Source organism: Giraffa tippelskirchi, chromosome 4 (genome assembly GCF_054371585.1).
Source record: "Giraffa tippelskirchi isolate mGirTip1 chromosome 4, T2T-mGirTip1v1.2.pri, whole genome shotgun sequence".
NCBI lineage: Eukaryota > Metazoa > Chordata > Mammalia > Artiodactyla > Giraffidae > Giraffa > Giraffa tippelskirchi.
This window is the reverse complement of record NC_137278.1, coordinates 33,801,981-33,815,838: the sequence shown is the minus strand read 5'-3', so window position 1 is coordinate 33,815,838 and position 13,858 is coordinate 33,801,981. Positions and strand designations below refer to the sequence as shown.

At 41.3% G+C, this 13,858-nt stretch overlaps 1 protein-coding gene and 1 long non-coding RNA gene across 2 annotated transcripts in view; both read right to left on the bottom strand.

Moving 5' to 3' along the window:
- The window catches only part of BABAM2 (BRISC and BRCA1 A complex member 2), a 408,503-nt gene that overhangs the window by 129,807 nt on the left and 264,838 nt on the right, over positions 1 to 13,858 (bottom strand). The gene's annotated exons all lie outside the window — the stretch shown is intronic.
- LOC145503835 (uncharacterized) lies at positions 20 to 12,587 on the bottom strand. The gene is made up of 2 exons (XR_014051829.1): positions 12,487 to 12,587; positions 20 to 4,482 (listed from the first exon to the last, which is right to left on the bottom strand). It is a non-coding gene; the product is annotated as an uncharacterized LOC145503835 (long non-coding RNA).

Sequence of the window (13,858 nt, the reverse complement as noted above, 5' to 3'; positions counted from 1 at the left end):
TGACAGAAGAGTAGAGGAGTAGACTGTTCATTCTTTTATTCAAATATATGGAATATTTGAAAATTACATTCTTGTAAGAAAATCTACACTTAACTCTGTCACAAACTAAAGAGAGCTTAATAATTACTGTTAAATATACAAACACTGTAACAACAATATAACAACAGCTGGCACTTACTAAATGTCTATTATCTGTTAAGAATTATATATATGTATCTATATCTATATACATATATAATCCTCATTTAATCCTCACAACAACATGAGACAGTTATTAGCCCCATTTATAGGGAATGAGAATTAATTTTATTATTGAGCCAAGAAAAGTATCATGGTAAACTTGGCAAACCAAATCATATAAACCACATTCTGAAAACAGATTTAAAATATCTGAATTGTCTTTGCCTCTGCCTTCATTTGCATCAGAAATTAACAGTTAATGCTGAGATGAAATCACTTTATATCTGTTCCAAAATCTCTGTTGAGTGTTCTGTTTTGTTTTAAAGACATATAATCTTTTCAAGGGATCTCCTCTGAGGAAGTACTTTTTTCTTTCCTTTTGGAGATTCATTTGTAAGGGGCTGGCCAAAAGTACTCAGTGACTAAGCTCCACTACTGTACTTCAGTTTCAAGGAACACCTAATCCAGGAGCATCTACTGGCACTAAGTATTAAGAGGAGGAAATCTTGACTGCCCTTGTTTTTCCTTTCTCTTGCATATTATAACTCTCTCTTAAGGGAAAAACAAAATACTTCCTTTTTTCTTTGAAAACAAGTCACTGGAGCACATGCTTTTGATATCTTTCTCTTTTCTTGAGCCTTGAAGGTGAAATACTATCTCTGGCTACCACCTTTGCCACTGGGCATGCTTCAAGGCCCTCTTTAATACCCAGCTCAACCATTATCATACCTTGGTGAAAGTCCTACTCCTTGATCTTTCAGGAAGTCACCAGCACTCTCTTCTATTCTGGTATACTTCATTCATAATACAAACACAGCACTTTCTACTAGGGAAAGGGGATAAAGACTGGATTTGATCAGTCAGTGCACCATAATCCTAGTTTGTGTGTGCCAGGCATCACAGATATTCAGCCTGTACACACCAGAGCAACAGCACCAGCTGGCTCCATTCTGAGGATGGAGCTCCATGAATTCTGATTGATCAATGCCAGAGCTATATTGGTTGTTAAATATTTTGAATAGCACCATAGTGCCAAGTGCTATGGTAATTCTTTACATGCATTAAAAGTACTCTAAAATTAGAAGTTTGGGATTAAAATATATACACTATGATATATAAAATAGATAACCAGCAAGGACCTACTGTATAGTATAGAGAACCATACACAATATCTTGCAATAACTCAAAATGGAAAAGAATCTAAAAAAGAATATATGTATATGTGTATATATATATGCTATGCTATGCTATGCTAAGTCGCTTCAGTCGTGTCCAACTCTGTGCGACCCTATAGACGGCAGCTCACCAGGCTCTGCCGTCCCTAGGATTCTCCAGGCCAAGAATACTGGAGTGGGTTGCCATTTCTTTCTCCAGTGCATGAAAGGGAAAAGTGAAAGTGAAGTCGCTCAGTCGTGTCCGACTCTTAGCAACCCCATGGACTGTAGCCTACCAGGCTCCTCCGTCCATGGGATTTTCCAGGCAAGAGTACTGGAGCGGGGTGCCATTGCCTTCTCCGATACTGAAAAACTTCACTGTGCACTTGAAACTAACACAACATTGTAAATTAGCTGTATTTCAATAAAAAGTTAAAAGCAACAACGAAAAAGAACAATTTTAACAATAAAGATTTTCTAATTAAAAAAATTTAAGTTAAAAAAACCACAGTACACTCTATCGTATAGCATAATTTACTATTTCCTGTGTTGTTCTTCCTCGCAGACTGTGAGCAGCTCAGGGGTGGAAAACACATCTTATTTATCTTTAGAGCTGTAGGACCTGGCTCCATCCTAGACACATGTGTATTAGTCATTCAGTCTTGTCCGACTCTTTGCGATCCCATTGACTGTAGCCCACCAGGCTCCTCTGTCCATGGAATTCTCCAGGCAAGAATACTGGAGTGGGTTGCCATTTCCTCCTCCAGAGGATCTTCCCGACCCAGGGATCAAACCCAGGTTTTCTGCATTGTGGGCAGAGGTACCAAATACCTTATAAACTAATAAAAGGCAGGAAGCAGGGGAGGAGAATCAGAGAGGAGAGGAGCTCCTCTAGCTCTGCTCCCCCTGCAGGCTTTTCTTTGTCAAGAGGCTAATAATGTTGCAGAGATGGAATGGCATTATTCAAACCCACAGAGCCAATGAGTCCAGGGATTTCTACATTTAAGAAACGAGGTGCAAGAAAAGAATAAATAGTTCCTCTTCTAGATACCAGGGAAATAGAACCACAGGGTTAACGATTAGAGAAGTTAAACGTATGTGAACAAAGTACATAATTATACTTAAGACTTCCGCTTTCTCTCCATTCCAATGACTTTAAAATATAGACATCAAGCCTTAGAGTTTGCTGGTGTTGTTCAGTCGCTCAGCTGTGTCCAACTCTTTGCAATCCCATGGATTGCAGCATGCCAGGCTTCCCTGTTCCTCACTATCTCCTGGAATTTGCTCAAACTTATGTCCATTGAGTCGATGATACCATCCAATCATCTCATCCTCTGCTGCCTTCTTCTCCACCTGCCCTCAACCTTTCCCAGCATCAGGGTCTTTTCCAATGAGTATGTTCTTCATGTCAAGTGGCCACAAAATATTGGAGCTTCAGCTTCAGCAATGAATATTCAGGGTTGATTTCCTTTAGGATTGACTGGTTTGATCTCCTTGCTGTCCAAGGGACTCTTAAGAGTCTTCTCCAGCATCGCAGTTTGAAAGCATCAATTTTTCAGTCTTTATGGTCCAGCTGTCACATCCGTACATGACTACTGGAAAAATCATAGCTCTGACTACACAGACCTTTGTTGGCAAAGTGAGTTTAAAGTTGCCTATTTTATGGAATAATTTTATTTCTAGAAAGGAAAACCATACTAGAATCCCTATCTCAAGTAAACTATGTCTAGTATCTCAATTCCTAGGACTGGATTATGTTGTATAAAAAAAAAAATCACTACCTCCTAATGGCAGGAAACCCTAACTGCAGAACAAATGTGCATAAGTAAAAACAGTTCTCAGTACTGGCCCTTAGGACTAAAGAAAGCCCTCAGTGGCCAGATAAGTATCTGTCACATGGCTGTTCAGTGAATGTATGTTGAGTGAACGAATGTTGAATGAATGAATGAAAAACATGACAACAATAACAACATGATTATAGCACACACATCATCTACTAATCTGGCAGGCCTTCCCTACTCTCAGTTGGCAATGCTCAAAAGTCAATGTGTAGAAACTTCAAAATGTTTTCAGTTCCTTATCAAGGTAACCCTTTTCCTCCAGGCCACACCTTTTACGGGGAATCTGAAGATCAGGTTAAAGTCCAAAGTTTCTGTTATTGGCCAAGTCCCCACCCCCAATTTGTGGGCTGTCAATCCTAGGCGGATAGCTAATAGGTAATCAGAACCTTCTCCACCCAATGCAGCCAGGACAGGAAACACTGCCTCAGAGATAAACAAAGCACTCCTCACCCAACTCCACCTCCACTCTCAAGTGGAAGAATCCTGAGTGAGCTGTTGATTCCTGCTATGGACACATGCGGCCCAGGGGCCCACATTTATCCAGTAAAGGATCTCTGAGCTTTGGGAATGGGGCATGACAGCAACTATGACCAATTCAGCTAGCCAAGAATAGCCTAAGTTATTACCCAATAACTTAGCCTCCTTGTACATTTTAGGAAACTGAGACCCAGACACGTAAAAAGGCTTGCCTGAGATGACAGAGCCGGTGGAGGCAGCATTATAACTAGAATCATCTGCCCGTGCTTCTGACCTTCCAGCAGAGAAAGGGGACCAAGAGAAAGACAGGTGAAACCTATCATCAATCAGTCCACCTAACACTTTGTTAGAGATCACTATCGCATCACCCCACTTGTTTCCTCCAGAGCCCCCTGCTCACCTGGTAGGTTTGTCAAATCCTATCTAAACAGAGGATAAAACTGTTAATAGCATAGGGCTGCTTCAGTCAGTCAGATCGGTCGCTCAGTCGTGTCCCACTCTTTGCGAGCCCATGGACTGCAGCACGCCAGGCTTCCCTGTCTATCACCAACTCCTGGAGTTTGCTCAAACTCATGTCCATTGAGTTGGTGATGCCATCCAATCATCTCATTCTCTGTCGACCCCTTCTCCTGCCTTCAGTCTTTCCCAGCATCAAGGTCTTTTCCAGTGAGTCAGTTCTTCACATCAGGCGGCCGAAGTATTGGAGTCTCAGCATGTGTCCTTCCAATGAATATTCAGGACTGATTTCCTTTAGGATAGACTGGTTTGATCTCCTTGCAGTCCAGGGGACTCTCAAGTTCCTGGGGCTGCTTAGAAACTCCCATACTGGTCTGAAGAATAGGAGAAGAGGGTGAACACTCAGGCAGGTATGCAAAGGAAAAGAACAAAAAAAAAGGGGAAACCAAAACTGTGGGAAAGGTACAAAAAGAAGAATTTGTCTAGAAGGCAGTGCCTCAGGGGCCCCTTTTTGGACGTACCAAAGACTGAGTAAACAGAGTTCTACCAGGCTGGGTCCTGATTCTAAGTTGTAAATACAGGGGTTGGAAAAGGAGGTATTTGTTAACTTAAAAAAAAAAAAAGTTAAAAGTTTCAAAACCACTGTCCTACAGTACTTATAAACCAAACTCAACAAGTCAGTTTTTTTATTTTCAAATAGCAACACTCTGTTAGGAAATGTTCCATAAATATACATGGCCGGCTATAAGACACAACATCTTGAGCCGGGCTCCCTCTGTCCCACCCTGAGTCTGTTCTCATCGCAGCTGGGCAGTATGAGCTCTGGAGAGCGGTACCTGGAGCTAACTACCTGCAGACACGGGATCTTCTATCAGAGCTCAGTGAAATCTACTGCCGGTGGGCCGTTCCATTCATATAGGTGTGTACACACACACACACACACACACACACAGAGCCTTTAACACCTCCCTTCTCACTCACAATGCTTGATGAATTGCTCAAGAAAAACGTATTCTCTCTGTTTGTTCCCTTTGTAAGGCAAAGGAACAAAACAGAAATGAAAACAATAACAGCGGAAACCAGGGACCTAAATCACAGAGAAGCTACCAGGATTTAGCAGTGAACTAGATATTTATGCATACTAAGGAAAAGGAGAAGAGTTAGACCTGATTAACAGGCAGCCTATACCAACAAACTTTAACTCTCTTGGAAATATCCCAAAGTCACCATCAGAGTTTTCACAATAATCTTTATCTATTTTTACTGTGTCCTCTACTTTAACCTGATATTTTTTTCCTCAAGTGTCAGCATTCAAGATGGTTGTGTGCAGAAATTAAGTGAAACATTTATTGACAGAGTACTGAACTAATGCTATCCCCTGGTCAAGTTTGTTGCTTTAAAAAATTTGTTGTTTGATTTCTAATAGTGCAGCAATTTTGTTTTCTGAGATACTTCATCCTTGAGTGTTCAGAGGCGCTACTATCATACTGGGTGAGACCTCAGATTTGGAGTGAGAAAGATTGGCTTCAATCCCCATACTGCCAGTGAGATAGCTAGTGTCAGTACTCACCTCACAGGGAGACTGTGAAGATCAAATAAAATAACATGTGTACCTCACTGAATGCTGTGTTTGGCACACGGCAAGCACTCAAGGAATATCAGATGCTATATTCCCTCTCTTCCCTAGTAACTGTAGTAGCAACAGGGGTAGTTGTTGTAACAGTAGTAAATTGTGGCAAAGTCACCAAGGTTTGTAGTTAGGTATGGCTGCAGTCAAATCAAAGCACTGCCACTTAATCAGGGCTGCTGCAGGCATATAAGGAATCTTTACAGAAATTTTTAAAAAAGATATACCCCTCCCCGAAAGATAAATGACAAAAAGATGCCCTTTCCTCTAAATTGAAAAACGTGCCAAAGCGCTGGTTTGGCAACAAAAGCAGCTGGGCAACTGGAGCAGTGGTGGGATCTCAGACCCCGATCATCATCTCATGGATCAGCATCATCTTCATCACCATCATTATCAAGAATCCAGACGAAAAATGAAGACTCAGAAAAGACGTCAGCAATTCTGGTTACTCTCCATTGCTGATCTTTCTAAATCCCTGAATTCCATCTGTCTAATGGTGTCTTGGGGCTTCCCTAGTGGCTCAGTCAGCAGTGAAGAATCTACCTGAAATTCAGGAGACGCATGTTCGATCCCTGAGTCGGGAAGATCCACTGGAGGAGAGCATGGCAATCCACTCCCTTATTCTTGCCAGGAAAATCCCACAGACAGAGGAACCTGGCAGGCTACAGTCCATGGGTTCACAGAGTCAGACGCAACTAAAGTGACTGAGCTCGCAATGGAGTCCTGGTCTACAGCTTCCCTGTAAGTTCCCAGGGTATACATTCTGCACACTGCTTCTCGTCCCAGAGATCAGGCTGCTTCTTGAATTCTCTAAGGTCATGGCCTAAACATCATAATTTTTATACCGTTTATTGCCAGTCTCTAGTTCAATGCAAATACAAAATTATACTTATTCTGGAAAGCTATAAACATTTAAATACAATAATTATTTTCATTCAAAGATGGCCACAACAGAAAAAATGAACAGACAGGTAACATACAGAAAGAAGATAATGGCAAAGATTATAACAGGGCATTAATAACTAAGATATGTAATGAACTCTAGTGAATCAATAAGAAATAATGTAAAAATGGGCAAAAATATGAACAGGCAATTCACAGAAGGGGAAACTTAAATGCGTAAGAGCAAACAAAGTGATGATCAGTCTACTAACAATCAGAGAAATAAAGATTAAAGCAAGATGCCATAAAAATTGGCAAAAACTATAAATTTGTATAATACAAAGTGTTGGTGAGGTTGTAGGACCACAGGCATCTCTGGGACTGCTGATGAGATTCTAACGTGGCACATCCCTTCTGGGAGAGCGACCTGGCCGTGCTCTAAGAATGTTCACCGCACACAGCACACCGAGACAACTTAGCTGTTTGTCACTATGGGGATGAAAAGGAAAATGTGATGCATGCCTGATACGGAACCTCACATGGCAATCAAGTTCAACAACCTAGATATAAAGGAAAGATCTTAAAAGAATAAAGCCTAGCAAATGTAAGAATAGAACATGAACTTTAGTAATCACCTATGTGAATGAAAAACCTCACTTCTGTAAAGTCACAAACAACACAATATATTTTTAAGGGTATCAAGAACATTATTTGTGGGAATGAGAATTGAATGGAGATGAGGGTAAGAAGTAAACAGAGAAAATAAGTAACCCTTGAACAGACTGGTGGTCATGGTCCTGTGCTTATATTAACCTAGAAGTAGGACGAATTCAACTTTCCACCCCAAGTTTCCATAGATACTCATACCCACGTACAAAAGTGGCTTCCCTCATAGCTCAGTCAGTAAAGAATCTGCCTGCATGCAGGACACCCGGGTTCAATTCCTGGATCAGGAAGATCCTCTGGAGAAGGAAATGACAAACCAATCCAGTATTCTTGCCTGGAGAATCCCACTGACAGAGAAGCCTGGCAGGCTACAGTCCATAGGATCGCAAGAGTCGGACACGACCTGGCGACTAAACCACCACTACCACACACAAAAAGCAGAAAATCATTGGCAGGAGTTAGGTGATAATCACTCATGAAGTTCTTCCTAAAATTACTGATTGAAGTATGCATACAAATAAAATGAAATGGGCTATGGAGTGATGGGGATCTGAATATAAAAGACTTTAAGCAAATGAAAAATACTGATGTTGTTACTTGCTTTTTAACATCTAGAGTAGATCAAGATTGTTTCACAGTAGCCTTTACAAGTAAGCCCCTGTCTTAATGAATTAACTGACAGATGTTGTAAAATGAGAAACCAAGATCCTAAAATAAACATAGTCACAGAGACAATCCCACTACTGGGCATATACCCTGAGAAAAACATAATTGAAAAAGACACAGGTACCCCAATGTTCACTGCAGCACTATTTACAACAGCTAGGACATGGAAGCAACCTAGATGTCTGTCGACAGATGAACCGATAAAGAAGCTATGGTACATTTATACAATGGAATATTACTCAGTCATAAAAGGAACACATTTGAGTCCGTTCTAGTGAGGTGGATGAACCTAGAGCCTATTATACAGAGTGAAGTCAGAAAAACAAATATCATGTATTAACGCATATATACGAAACCTAGAAAGATGGTACTGATGAACCTGTTTGCAGGGCAGCAGTGGAGACGCCAGACATAGACAACAGGTTTATGGACATGGGGTGGGGGGCAGGAAGGAGAGGGTGGGATGAATGGAGAGAGTAGTCAGTGGGAATTTGCTGCATGACTCAGGGAACTCAAACCAGTGCTCTGTGACAATCTAGAGGAGTGGGATGGGGTGGGAGGTGGAAGGGAGGCTTGAGAAGGAGGGGACATATGTATACCTATGGCTGATCCATGTTGATGTATAGTAGAAACCAACACAATATTGTAATTACCCTTCAATTAAAAATAAATTAAAAAAAAAAAAGAAGCAAACCAAGTGAATTCATTACAAAGGTCGAAGTCCAACCCGCCACCTTAGCTCACTCTGACACTTGATTTTGACTTTTCCAATTCTGGTATGGGTTAATTTTGAGACATGACTACCCATACACAAGGCAGGAGGTGTTTCACAAAGATTCAGCAGTAAGAATGTATTCTTTCTCAGGAGGTTAAAGTACAAAATACCCGCCAATGCTTTGCCATAATCAATGGCAGTAAAAGATGGCAAGAATTTCCCCCCATGTTTGAAGTGCTAAAAACACACATCTGTACTGTGTTTGCCTGTTGTGTTGTGTACTTAGTCACTCAGTTGTGTCCAACTCTTTGCGACACCATGGACTGCAGCCTGCCAGGCTCCTCCGTCCATAGGGATTCTCCAGGCAAGAATACTGGAGTGGGTTGTCATGCCCTCCTCCAGGGGATCTTTCCAACCCAGGGATCGAACCCAGGTCTCCCGCATTGCAGGTGGATTCTTTACCATCTGAGCCACCTGGGAAGCCCTATATTGTGTTTACAGGTTGTATTTTGTACTACTTACTGAAGATTTTTATTAAGTTTAAGTCTCTTTTTTTTTTTTTTCACTTGGATTTTTCTCTTATTTTAAAAATTACCTCTAAAGAAAGGATGAGAGTTTTTTTGATGATTTGTACTCAAAGGTTCAATTTTTTCTTTGAACATTTGAAGATATTCTTTTGGACATATGGACAAGTTAAACAATGCCATGTCCTCTCTTCTTTCCCTAGCTGCATGTATTAAATTAACAAAAGCCCCCAGCTAACCTGTTCCCATCACATTAAACCAGAACAATAACACTAAGCTCAGCTTTGGCAAGTCCAATTCACCCTGCTGTTTCTGAAGCAACTAAATGTTGGAATTAAAGTAAAATTTTCTATCCTCTGAGGAACTTCTTAACACTATAAGAATATAAGCAGTTCTTGATAAAACTATTGAGAGAAGAGTTACTTCTTAAATCTGAGGAGAAAGAAGAGGGGATAAAGAGGGAGAAAGAAAGGGAGGAAGGGGGAGGGGAGGCAACAGGAAGCAGGGGACACGTGGGTGGGGTAGGAGCCAAGGAGGGGGAGAGGAAGGTCGAAGTTGAGGACAACTAACAGAGCAGGGTTAAAGTAATCCAACATTGGGAACACAGTAAGCACCCTGGCCACAAGTTGTACTCCATTAAGCAGTATTTAACCAAACCTTTCTGGTATCTTCTCTAAGATTTATTTTCCTTCTCTGACCCCGCAGTGCTTTTCCAACCAGTCGCATACTCCTTATCAGCATGGAGGAGTGAACTGCACCCAGAGACAGTCCTGAGACCCGGGAGCACCCTCAGTTCTAAAGCTTTTAACTTCCTCTGGCAAAGGATGCCCCTGACCTGCTGTTCCCAATTGCTGGCCTGGCCAACCTTCCCAGTGGCTCACCCCACATGACTCCCCTAAGGGAGGAACAGCCCGTCTCTGCTTGTGTGCGGTGACCACGGTGATCTTTCACCACCCAGGCCTTCATCTCCATTCTGCAGCCAGGCCTCCACCGCTCCCTCGTGTCTTGCCAGAGGCTTTGTCTTCATTTTGCAACCTGTTCCTGCTGATGCACTGCAGTTTCTTGCCAGCCAGGATCTTCGTGCGTCTCGAGACTTAAGAAATCCCTGGCAAGAAGCTGGAGAGGGTTAGATGAGGCTACAAAATGGAGATGAAATTCCTGGTAGGGCCAAATCTCAAGAGCTGGGTCATGCTTGTTCTTTGTTTTTTCCTTCCTTCCCTTCATATTAAAAACCCACCTATACACAACAGAAGAACTTTTAAGCAAACTTTATATGGTCTGTCCCTTGGTGACAATGAAAGCCACAAGCTGAAGGTTACTCCTTACTCACCCTGAGATTTAGAGCACCATGTAACACCCAGGCTGACACCATAGCCTCTCTGAGTGGGCAGTGACTTCCTCCAAAACATCATCTCTCTTGGCATCCTCAAAGCCTCATATATAAAAAATTAATATAAATGAAAATGTGTGTATAGAGCAGCAAACAAATGTTGAGGAGATTGGGTCCACATTAGCCATATGGTATTTTTGGGTAAAAACAATCTTTATGTGATACTAGAACTAAGGAATATGAAATTCAGATTCATCTCTAAAATCTGGCATCTTGTTTATTTCTGCTATCCTCATCATTTAATACTAGGATTCCTTTCCTTATAGTTAAGTCCTTAATAACAACAACAAAAAAACCTTTTAAATATAGAATATTATACTGTTTTTTTTTTAAAAAATATAGAACTCAGGACATAATTCTTTTTTTCTATTTTTTTCCTACTTAGGAAAAAAAGACTGTACTGCAGTTGAAATATTGTGTTAGTTTCAGTTGTACAGCAAAGTGATTCAGTTACATATATATGTGTCTGTTTTCATATTCTTTTCCATTATGGTTTATCATGGGCTATTAAATATGGTTGCCTATGCTATAGTCCTTGTTGTTTTATCTATTTTACATATAGTGGTGTGTATCTGTTAATCCCACATTCCTAATTTATCTCTCCCCACCCCTCGCCCCCACGACCCCGTGTCTTTACCCTCTGGTAACCATAGTTTGTTTTCTACACAGGCTACAACTCTTTGGTTATTAGTGAAATTTACCACCCCCTACCCCATCAAAAAACAAAATCTAAAAAGCCTGGTAAACTTATAAACAGCCTAGAGTCTTTTTTTTTTTTAACTAGAGTAGAGTCGATTTACAATGTTGTGTTATTTTCAAGTGTACAGCAAAGTGAATCAGTTACACATATATCCACTCCTTTTTTTAAGATTCTCTTCCCATAGGAAATCCCATAGGCCATCACAGAGTACCGAACAGAGTTTTTAATAAAACAGCCAAACCTTGTAGTTCTAGTCTATTTTTGGAAAGGTCATTGATGATTTGAATTTGAATGGCTGTTTCAGTCAAGTGAGCAAGAAGAGGAAGTTATTTAAACTATTATTTATAGATGACAAGACCAATTAATTGCTTCGGCAAACTCCCAGCTGCCTACTAATACACACTTGACCCTTCTGGCCAACTGAGAGTGTGCAGAATATGGTTACAAATGGATAGTTCATGGTCCTTTCTTCCACCTGCAATGATACACTACTTTTATTAACAGGGAATGAAGAAGAGGGTTAATATCTATAGATTACTTTATATTTCATTCACTTCTCTAACAAATCAGCCTTTTTAGCCTTTCATTGCTGCTGCTGCTGCTAAGTCGCTTCAGTCATGTCCGACTCTGTGCGATCCCATAGATGGCAGCCCACCAGGCTCTGCCGTCCCTGGGATTCTCCAGGCAAGAACACTGGAGTGGGTTGTCGTTTCCTTCTCCAATGCATGAAAGTAAGCCTTTCATTAGTAGACAGTAATAACATACAAAAACATTCAGTGGAGAAACACTTGGGACTTAGTGAGAGGCAAACACTGAATGATGATCCATGAAAAATGAACACAGAAGACTCATCAGTGACTGATGAGAGAAAGGAATTTAGTGCAAAGACTACAATCTTTTGTCCTGCCTTTTCCTTTAAGTGCTGTGCACTGTCAATAGTCTAGCAGACAGGAAGATTATTCAGAAAGTAGATTCTAAATCAACCATGAAGAAGATAAACAAGAAGAGAACGCATATTTCCCTAAAAGGCACATTTCACACATTTAGTAGAGAAGACAGCAGTGCTAACTGTGATTAACAGTTCATTTTCATTAACATGCACAAAATGGAAAGGGGTTTCCTAATATTTACTTTACAAAATAACAGGATGTTGGGGACAGACCAGCTCTACCTATGCCCTGCTTTAATATCAATTACAGAGCACTTACTTTGTCTTACTGTCCAGGGTGTTTTGTTCTATGCCTCACTGTGGCTCCTAAATTATGGCCAGAAACACACTGTTAACCTTCTCAGAACCCAATCTGCCAATGTGACCCAGCACTCTAGTTAGTTCTCCACTCCTCACCTGCTTTACTGCCAACTAATGGGACAACACAACTCCTGAACTCTTCTCCAATCCTGCCTTAGGTCACTCATCCCTAATCTCCTTAGCTCATACCTAGTCTCCGTTTTATCCTCTGTACTTTAACTGCCGTCGATACAAAAATAAGAATTCATTCAGAGAATTTATTGAGTGCTCACTATTTGCCAAACACAATCCTAGGAGCTGGGTGTATAGGAGTGGACAAAGACATTTGTTAAACTTTTACACTGAGAAATAAAGACTGCAATCTGCTAAAAAAACCCACGGCTGCCTGAGCAGCAAATACAGGCTGGGAACAGGAAGAGCTGGGTGGCACTAACCTGTGCCAGCCTGGCCAAGAATACACACGTAAAACATGCAACTTGCTACAAGCACGTAATGAAAGAGCAGAGGCTGTGAGTCGGCCAAGAAGTCAATTCAGCATGTAATGTAGCGCATGCCACTTTGCTTCTGGGATTACACCAACTGGCACGATGCTTCCAAAATCAATTGTCTCTCCTCAATGCTGACCCAGCAAAGAGATTAGCATTGCGTTACTAAAAAAAAAAAAAAAAAAAAAATCCAAGAATCACAAAGTCAAGGAAGGCTCTAAAAAGATATGCTGGGTCAGAACCATGGGAACAGGTACACAAAGCCAGGGCCAGCAAACCCCAAATTCTAGTTTTTAATAACCACACCTAAACAGCAGGCTCTCCTGAGCCTGCTTTTCCAGGCTGTTTAGTGGGAGTGGCCCTGGGGGACCTAAGGCCCAGCCACCCACTTTCTCCTCCATCAGCTGCCTTAGGGGATCTTGTAGTCGAAATCCTCCCCTCTGTCCTGCTGCCAAAATGACCACACACTTAATCCACACCCCCTGGCTTCCTAAAGCCCACAAAGGGCCTGCTTTAGGGTTGCTTATTTGGGGGGATTTATTACAATCAGAAATGATTTTTAATACAGTTAAGGCATAAAAAAAATCTCTCCTTTCTCTCTCTTTCCCCCTTCCCACTTGCATCCTGGAGGTAAAGACCAAAGACTATGGATATCACAGGGGCGTCTCTGCTTACCTAAAGGCCTGAGGTAAGACTGATATTAATGACGAATACTGCAGCCAACTAGAAACTCCAATATCTGAAGGTCAAAAGAAGACCCAGGCTTCCGGTATTTAGTCACTGGAGCTAAAGGCAAGAAGGTAAAGAAGGGCAGGTGCTTTGGATGTGGAGCAGGAAGGCAGCTTG